The following is a 10,304-nucleotide window of genomic DNA, read 5'->3' on the forward strand; positions in this document are numbered from 1 at the left end:
CGGGGTCAGGGCCGTTCCATTGGCCCGTAAGAACATCCTTCCACTTAACATAGCCAGTCACAGAGGGCTGAGGGGACACATGTCTATCGGCCGCAGAGCGGCCATGAATATCCAAATTCAAAAAATTAATGGTAAAAAGAGCTAAGGACAGGCGTTCTTTAGGAGTGTGGTCAACTCCTATTCCCCCTTTTTGTTTTTCTAAGGTTCCTTTTAAGGTGCGGTGGGCACGTTCAACAATGCCTTGCCCTTGAGGATTGTAAGGCAACCCATGAGCAAGTTGTACTCCCATAGTAGAACAAAAAGATGTAAACTGTCTGCCAGTATAAGCAGGTCCATTATCAGTCTTAAGGGATGCAGGTGCACCCCATGCTGCCCATGCCTCTAAGCAATGAGTAATAACATTACGTGCCTTTTCTCCCGATAAAGCAGAAGCATGAATAATTCCAGAGTACGTGTCAATAGAAACATGGACATATTTGAGATTACCAAAGTCAGGCACGTGAGTTACGTCCATTTGCCAGACGACCAATGGCTTCAATCCTCGTGGGTTTACACCATAAGTAGGAGGATGAAGAAATGTGACACAACGGGGACATTGTAATACTATCTGACGAGCATCTGCTCTGGAGATGGAAAAACGTCTGTGCAGTGTCATAGCATTGACATGAAAGTTGTGATGAAACAATTTAGCTTCTTCTAAGGAGGAGGCCAAGCATACCAACTGGCTTCTAGTTGCCGAGTCAGCACAGGCATTACCCTGTGATAACGGGCCAGGAAGAGAGGTGTGAGCCCGAATGTGCAGTGGATAGAAGGGGGCAGTACGGCTACGGATAAGCTGTTGAAGCTGATTAAAGTAAGCAGACACAGCATGGGTGTCACTAATAGCTCCTACAGCCTCCAGAATTTTGAGCGCCTGCACCACATAGATGGAGTCCGAAATGAGATTGAAAGGAAAAGAACACTGTTTAAAAACTTCAATGACAATTTTCAGTTTTACCCATTGTGGATTTCCAGGAGCAAATTGATGCTGGACAGGGGGAGAGTCATTAATCACATAAGCTCCCATTCCAGACTTGGAGCCATCAGTAAAAATGTTAACAGCCCCCGGAATTGGAGTGGGTGAAGTTACTCTAGGGAAAATGATAGGATGCTCTTTAACAAAATGGAGTAATGGATGAGAAGGGTAATGATTATCAATATCCCCTTGAAACGAGCAACATAGAATGGCCCAATTGTCTAGAGTAGCACACAAAACATTAATTTGAACTTTAGAATAGGGTATGATAAGAGAAGAAGGTGCTTGTCCGAAAAATTGAATGCTCTGTTGAATCCCTCTAAGTGCTAACGCTGCAACAGCATCAGGATAGTATTCTAAAGATTTTCCTGGGGATACATGTGGGTGGATCCATAGTAAAGGCCCATCTTGCCACAGTACTCCAGTAGGCTGCCGCATAGTGGCAAGCACACATAATTGGAAAGGTTTATCACTCTGGAGCCTGCATAGAGTGGCATGTTGTATAGCTTCTTCTACTTTTATAAGGGCCGCTCTGGCCTCTTTAGTGAGGGTACGAGGGGAAGTAAGATCTGGATCACCCTTAAGAATAGCATACAAAGGCTGGAGCACGATATTAGGAATATGTAAATAACCTCTTATCCAATTAATATCTCCCAACAGTTTTTGAAAGTCATTTAAAGTTTGGAGATCTTGAGTTCTTATAGTAACTTTTTGTGGTTTTAATATGTCATATTTAATCGTCGCTTCCAAATACTGAATAGAATCCCCTGTTTGAACCTTTTCAGGTGTAATATGTAATCCATACTGAGCTAACAACTTCACCAAGTCTTTATAGGCCTCATTAACTGACTGCTGTAATTTGGCTGCCAATAATACATCATCCATATAATGAATAATCTTGATGGAAGGATATTGTTGTCTGAGAGGTGCGAGTGCCTTCCCTACATACATCTGACAAATCGTAGGACTGTTAGACATTCCCTGTGGTAAAACAACCCACTCAAACCTTTGATCTGGTTCCTCGTGATTACACGAGGGAAGGGTGAAGGCAAAACGCTGTGAGTATTTAGGATGCAAAGGAATAGAAAAGAAACAGTCTTTAATGTCAATAGCAATGATATGCCAGCCCTGAGGAACAGAGGAAAGCAGTGGCAGCCTGAAACACCCCCGCCATACGGAGGCAGATCGGGAGGCTGTCTGTTCTTGAGCCCTTGCTTATCTCTGTTCCCTGTACCTAAACTCCCTAGCTGCCGGGACAGCGTTCTTATCTCCTCCTCCTCAGCGTCTTCTGCCTCTGACCCACTTTCGCATGGGGGCGTGTGCAGCACATTGAGATCTGGATACAGTCTCCTCCCGTTCTCCACGCCCCGCACACTCCCCTCTTCCTGAGACACTTCACTCTCTGTTGTTTCTGATTTTTCCTCATGTAATTGTTCTAAAACTTCCTGCCCTTTAACAAGCGCTTCTTGGCATCTGCCATCCGTAAGGCAACTACGGACCATCTTCCAGAGGGGTATCACCCTGCCCTCTAGCATGCCTTGCTCACGAGCAAAATCAAGGTCTTTGTCTAATTTATCCCAGCTGGGTGTAGTGAGGCTGCCTGAAAATGCAAACCATGGTGCAGCTGTATTTACCCTCTGTAAAAATCTCTCTAAGGTACTGCGTTTCACCTCCAGTCCCTTGGAACATAAAAGGCCATCGAGGGCTAGAAGGAGTGGACTTGAAGTCACGGCACCCATGACGCAACACAAGAAAACACAGAAATCGAAAGTGAAAGTACACAAAACAAAACGAACATACACAGAAAACAAAAACGAAAATACAGAGTGCAATTGCTATGAGATGTAATGCCCTCTCTTTTTACAGAGGAGCAGGTACCTTTTAATGCTCCCTCTTTATGTATAGAGGAGCCTCCGCTTTTTAACAGCGGGTCCCACCTTACCTGGGACTTACCGGCGCGCCTCCCTGACTGCTGAAAGTTCTGGTTCCTGGGTGTTTCTTTGTTTCTTTTCTCCCGGGTCTCGGCACCACTTGTCGCGACCCCCCTTGCCCGCAAGGAAGACGCAACTCAGGAATCTTCTTTCAGCAGTTTATTCAGGCCCTTGATATTCTTCTAATAATTCTTCTACTACTCTTCTACTACACTTCGGATGCCCCTCCCAGCCTTAATAAAGCACCTCGAACCCCAATGCAAAGCTGCCACGTGTACCCTTCTCACAGGGTGCTAGAAAATGACACGCCAACTTTCTCTGATAAGGAGCTGGGAACACGCCAACTCTCTCTGATACGGAGTTGTCCTTCACAGACCACAACGGAGCCAGCGCCATCATGTAATGGCGACCACAGTCCGCAGGAACGGCTCACCACAGGTAGGGACAAAGAGCTTGAGAAGAAGATTTACATTAAACAGGGATGAGAGGTGGGAGGGAAAGGGAGTGAGAAGGGAAATCGCATGGAAATGGAAGGCGATCCTCAGGGTTATACAAAATGATATATAAGAGGAAAGGAGGGGTAAGACAAGATAATACAAATGGAAGAAATGATTTACAGTAGAAGGGGTAGAGAGAGAAAAGGGGAGGGGAGGGGAGGGGAGGGGAGGGGGGATAGTAGAGAATAGGACTGACAGCAGAATACATCAGACACTAGAAAAGCAATATGTCAATCAATGGAAGGGTAATTGATGTGATACAGCAATCTGTATACGGGGTAAAGTTGGGAGTTCATAACCCGCTTGAATCAAACTGTGAAATATGATGTATTAAGAACTGTGTAATGTTTTGAACGACCAACAATAAAAAAAAAGAATCACTTCAGAATTAGGAGAGGGGTGAAAGTAAAGGAATAGAAAAGCTAATCAAATAAATTTTTAATCCCCAATTTTTCGTCTGTAATAATAGTTTTGACATTATGGTATTTCTGCTACAATATAGAATCAATAAAGATTCTTTCAGGGCTGGGGATGTGGCTCAAGCAGTAGCATGCTGGCCTGGCATGCACAGGGTGCTTGGTTCGATCCTCGGCACCACATACAAATAAAATAAAAATATTGTGTCCACCATAAACTAAAAAATAAATATTAAAAATCTCTCTCTCTCTTAAAAAAATTCAAAAAGAGTCTTTTACATTTAGATTTGATGAGGACATACATAGCATGTGTGCTTGCTCTCTCTCATGCTCTTTCCTCCACTCTCTCTCTCTCCCCCTGTGCACACACACACTCACACATTGCTTGCTTCAACCTTGGGCAGTAACAGCTGTGTCTCTGCTCCACACCTTCCATGGTGGTGCCACTCCCAACCCCTTAGGGGAGTCCCATAAATCCTGTGAGACTCCAGGCCCATAGGGCAGAGGCAGAAGAAACAGGGCTAGATCAGAGTCCCTGAGCCTTCCCATTGTCCAAGTCCACTCTGGCCTGGAGGATACTGGAGATTGGCAGCTGCCAGGTGCAAGGGATGTGTCAGAATTGATTTGAGGAGGGGCCTAGAAGAACACTGCTCAGCCCCAGGAGGAGGTTTCTCTTATTCTGTGCCCTTGTCCTTGTCTGGGACCATTCTCTTTGGACTGCATCAGGGCCACAGTGTGCATGCCCTGGAGGGAAAAGGAGGGCTGGCCAGAAAAGCAGCCCAGGTGTGAGAGAGTGACACATGGGTTAAAATCCTAGTGCAGGCTCTCAAAGGCTCAGGGTCCTTCATTTCTTTGGGCTCTAGGATTTAATGCTGTCTCTGCCAAGTACCCAGGTTGTGCCAGTATGGCAGAGAATTTCCACAGCCACTTCCAACAAAGCATTCTTGGGTTTCCATGCCTGTGGGGCTCCTCTACTTCCAGTGACTATGAGAGCAGATGAGATTTGGGGGAGAAATAGTGCCTTAAACTAAGTCAAACTGCAAATGTGTTCCATTTTAAGGAAATGGGAAGGAAGAAGCAGGGCTGCTGCCGGAGGCTTCTGCACTGGAGCCATGTGAAAGAGCAGGGGCAGCATCCATCTGGGTTCACAGGTGCAGGGTGAAGGTCTGCACAGACACTTTGTGTCCTAGGGGAGGTGGCAGGAGTATCTTCAGGGCAGCTTGGGGCTGGCTGGATAAACCGAGATCAGTCTGGGAGGCCAGGAGCCCATCTTCTGGCATCACCCTCCACAGCCTTGTTAGCCAGATATCCTTTTGGAATCCTTGAAGCTGTCTTAGGACAGGACATCTGCTGATGAGGGTTTGTTTGTCCTGATTCTGTGTTGCCCCCTGTGAATGGCCTACTGTGCCTGAATGTCAGCTTCCAAAGACTGGGGGTCACTGGGCTCTGGGGACTTCCTGGCTGCTGGGCCAGTGACCTGGTTGTAGAGCAGAAGGTATATCACTACCCTGGGATGCTCAGGCCTTCTTTCTGAACATGAAGCCTGGGTTGGACAACCAGGAGGGGATCCTACAACCACCTCTATCCCCTACCTCCCACAGAGGGAGCTGCCAGGCCTCCCACAGTCTTCCTTGTTGGGATTCAGGAGTGGACCACCTGTTAAGTTTTTAGGCTGTGGAGGTAGGCAGCAGGTGTCTTCCATAGTTAGGGACTCTGTTCCATGCTTTCCTAAGGAGGGCCTGATTCAGCTGCATGTCCTCTGTGGGTTCCTGGGCCCTCTTTGGGGGTGGATGTTATGCAACAGTTTCCCAAGTGGAGAAGAGCCAAGATGAGGTTTTGCATTTCTGCTAAAGAGGAGAAGCTGATTGCTTCTCCTGGACAGTTGCAGGTGACAGGTCATTGAGTAATATGTATCCCCCTTCATATTTGGGGATAGGCCCTTTGTCCCTACGGTAATTCTGAGGTGGGTGAAGCTGTTCTAGTGCAGCAGACATGGTCAGGATAACCAATATATCTTATGTTGGACACTATTGGTTGGAGGAGCCATAATTCCAACCTTGGAATGTTCCTGCTTTGGTTTCTGAAACAGTTGTCAAGGCCACTTGGCACACATTGACTCTTATCCTGGATCCTGCAGAAGTTGCTATGTGTAACATGGAGTCACTTTGAGTAACCCATGGTAGCCTGAATCTTGGCTAGTCACCACCTGTGGCAAGTGACAGAACTGCCACCTACATAGAGGATACAAGTCAAGTCTGGTGTTTCTTTGGCCCTGTACCATGTTGATTTCACACTCTGAGCACAGCCAGGCTGATGGTGTCTGAAGAAGACAGCCAATGAAAGATAGAAAACCAACATTGTGTCTGTCTTTGGACACTGTGTCAATGAGACTCTGGCTGTTTGTTTATGTGACACAGTTCTCGTGTGATTGATTTCTTTTCTCCTTTCTTTGTGAGACACCTCAGAACTTGGGCAAAACTGCTGGGCCTTATTAGGACCCCAGAAAAATGATTTGACTGGAAGTCGAGGTTCCCTCATGAGTGATTTCTCTCTCCCGTCTCTCTGGGTTGCTGTAGGTCCTTCTCACTCCCTCTACCATGGATATGCATCTCTTTGACTTTACAGAGCCAGGAAACTTCTCTGACATTAACTGGCCATGCAACAGCAGCAACTGCATCCTGATTGATACAGTGCACTGCCCAACCATGCCCCACAAAAGCATCTTACTCTACACACTTTACTTCATTTACATTTTCATCTTCGTGATCGGCATGATTGCCAACTCTGTGGTGGTCTGGGTGGACATCCAGGCCAAGACCACAGGCTATGACACCCACTGCTACATCTTGAACCTTGCCATCACGGACCTGTGGGTTGTCATCACCATCTCCGTCTGGGTGGTCAGCCTGGTGCAGGACAACAAGTGGCAAATGGGTGAGCTTACCTGCAAGGTCACGCACCTCACCTTCTCTGTCAACCTCGTTGGCAGCATCTTCTTCTTCACATGCATGAGCATCGACCACTACCTCTTCATCACCTACTTCACCAGCACCTCCAGCCGCAGGAAGAAGATGGTGTGCCACATCGTGTGCGTTCTGGTGTGGCTGCTGGCCTTGTGATTGTCTCTGCCCAACACCTACTACCTGAAGACTGTGGTGTCTGCTTCCAACAACGAGACCTACTGCTGGTCGTTCTACCCTGAGCACAGCATCAAGGAGTGGCTGATCGGCATGGAGCTTGTCTCTGTTGTCTTGGGCTTCATTGTTCCCTTCTCCATCATCACTGTCTTCTACTGCCTACTCTCCAGGGCCATCTCAGCCTCTGGTGATCAGGAGAATCAGAGTATCCGGAAGGTCATCTTTTCCTATGTGGAGGTCTTCCTTGTGTGCTGGCTCCCCTATCATGTGGCAGTGCTGCTGGACATCTTCTCCATCCTGCACAACCTCCCCTTCACCTGCCAGCTTGAGAACATGCTCTTCACAGCACTACATGTCACACAGAGCCTGTCCCTGGTGAACTGCTGTGTCAATCCTGTGCTCTACAGCTTCATCAACCACAAGTACAGGTACAAGCTGATGAAGGCCTTCACCTTCCAGTATTCTGCCCAAATAGGCCTCACCCAGCTCACCAACACCTCCAGAGTGTCAGAGACAGAGTACTTGGTGCTGGAGCAAAACTCCAAATGACCTGATGTGCAGAGGCCACGTCATGGAGCTTGTGAACATGGCTTATGGTCTTCATAAGAGAGCAAGGGAGCTTTGGGTCTTGATGCCCAAGTGACACAAAGAGGAGAAGGCGTGACATTGTGCATCTTACTCTCTATCTACTGCTGTCTGTCAAAGTCAGCTTCAGGAAACACTTGAATGGACATCTATACAACAGAAACTTCTGCTCTTCCTGAAATTTTTATATGTTGAATTTTATTTACGTCTTCATTTTCTCACTATTGGCATACTGCATAAAAAGTATTGGAAAGTTAAATGTATTTTAAATATTACATGGGAGGTATAATCCTACTCAGATTGCTGTAGTTTTAAGATTAGTTTGACTTTAGTTTTACTAAGGGTGTCATTTTTAACTAATTTAAAGTTATGTATTTATATACATGTATATGCATATATATAAATGTACACCATTCTTCACTGAAATGTGTTCTTTATAAAAGTTTTATATCTCTGTGGTTGGTTGTATTTGCACAGGATATGGAACAAAAATGGCTTCATAATGCTGTTTGGGATGTTAATAGTTTTGCAGAGTTACATTTAAAACAAAAGAAGACTATTACAGGCTACAAACTTGTGCATACAATGAACAGAGTTCTCTTAGTCTGTAAGTTATTTCTTTAATAAAGAACTTTGTTTCCTAAAAGTGCATTCCTGAAAGTGGGAAAGTGTGCCGGCATTGAGGTAGCATTCATGATGTTGCTATGTGGACACACCTGGCACACACAGTCAAGCTGAGCAAGAATAAAGAGAGAACTGCCACAGAGCAAACTGGAGGGTTAGTGTGGGTGAGTGGCATGAAAGGCACAGCATTCAAAGTGCTGAGTGTGTTTTAGAAGCTCCTCAGGTGGTGTTGGGGAGGGAGGTGATGGGCAGATGTCTGGAGGCGGAAATGCAGGAAATGTGAGCCTGGATCGGCCAGGGATCCTCTGCTCCCAGCACCAATGTGACATCTCCTCACACAATCCCTGCTGAGGGTTGAAGGCAGCGCTGCTTTTACATTCTTAGCAGACCTAAGAAAAAGCTGCAAAGGAAATGCATATTTTCTACTTACCATAGACCAACTAATTACATTTGTCCCCTGTCATCTGCACCAGATATGTCCCAAGATCCCCTGAAACCTGGAAAGTACCTGACTCATTATGTATACTTTATGTATTTACTACACATTCTCCTAGACATACACATTTACCATACAGTTTAATTTATAAAGTAGACACAGAGATCAACAATTTTGAAAATTAGAATGACTATATAATTTTCTGTAATAAAAGTTATTTAAAACTTAGGAATTATGTATTTCTAGAGTATCCATTTAGCCTTTTGGGGGGCTGCAAGTAACTGAACTGCAGAAAGTGAGCCTGTAACAAAGGGAAGGCTATTGACTGTGCTTGAGGCAGTAACCAAACTCTGGCTTCTGCATTTCCACATGAACCTTCACTGGGAGGACTCCTTGGAGGAGCACTTTCAGAGCCACAGGAGCCACAGACTTCTACAGACCTGGCTTTTGGGTAGGAGCTCAGGGAAGTGTTCTTCCCATCTTAGCACAGGTGAGGCCATCCACAGGTGGGTCTTCTTGAGATCCAGGGGCTACTGCCCTTTTGGAATGTCCCTGAACATATGGGCTCACCAAAACTCACAGCCCAGGGGTCCCTCGGGGTTACAGATAGCACCATTTGCAAAGGCTGCCCAATCTGAGTTCTGAGGCCAGGCATTGTGGCATGCTGACTCCAATATGCTTGACACATGTCCACAGGTGCATGCATACTGTCATGAATGCTATAATAACAGCAGATCAATAAGTGAAAATGCAAGAGAAAGGAAAAATAACACAAGGAGCACACAAAGTTGGGGGAAATCATAACATGATAAACACTTATTACCATTAAAACGGGGCCATGTTTACCCTGAGGCTTCTAGAGGTCAAGTTCAAACAGGAAACTCCCAACCAGTGAATTGAGGAGGAGAATGGAGAACAGAAAAGCTGAACTTAAGTTGAGTGTTCAGGCCCCTCCCACTCAGTGTGGACCCCTCCTAGCCCAGGAGTTCAGGCATATAGATGCATAGTGCTGGGTTCAGGTGGAGTTCTTTATCCATTCACAGACGTCTCCTGTGCCACCCAGCTTTAGTGATTCCTATTGCCCTTGCTTAGTCGGACCATGGACTACTTTCTTACCACTCTGTAGAGCCAGGTGACCACTCAGTAGCTTACACCCACTCTGAGGTGCAGAGCAGTTAGGAGGTTTGTGGAGAGCAGGCTGTGCTGGCTCCAAGCCATTCCACACTATGCAGAAGAACACTGCCCATACCTGAGCTACCTTGTTTTATAAAGCAGCAGATTTTCCTGGGCTACACACTTCTGAGTGCAAGTGATGAGGCAGAATGACTCATGCCTTGACAGACCAAGTGGATAACCACCAGATGCTGGACATACAGAACTTACTGGAAAGAATTAACCCAACTGGGCACAATGGTGCATGTCTGTAATCCTAGCCTCACAGGAAGCTGAGATAGAAGGATCACTGATGTCAGACCAGCCTAGGCAACTTAGTGAGTTCCCATCTCAAAATAAAAAATAAAACTCTGACAGGTAGCTCAGTGGAAACATGCCATGCTATGAGGTTCAATCCCCATAACAACATCATGGGAAAAAGATGAGCAACTGAATAAGAAAAATATTTAGAAAGGTCATACCTGACATATGATTTGTATCTGGAATGTAT

The 10,304-nt window shown here is 46.0% G+C and overlaps 1 pseudogene; it reads left to right on the forward strand.

Annotated features, from left to right (window-relative positions):
• Positions 1-6,456: 6,456 nt before the first annotated feature.
• LOC144373630 (atypical chemokine receptor 3-like) lies at positions 6,457-7,730 on the forward strand (annotated as a pseudogene).
• The last annotated feature ends 2,574 nt before the right edge of the window (positions 7,731-10,304 follow it).

This window comes from Ictidomys tridecemlineatus, unplaced genomic scaffold (genome assembly GCF_052094955.1).
Source record: "Ictidomys tridecemlineatus isolate mIctTri1 unplaced genomic scaffold, mIctTri1.hap1 Scaffold_45, whole genome shotgun sequence".
Lineage (NCBI taxonomy): Eukaryota > Metazoa > Chordata > Mammalia > Rodentia > Sciuridae > Ictidomys > Ictidomys tridecemlineatus.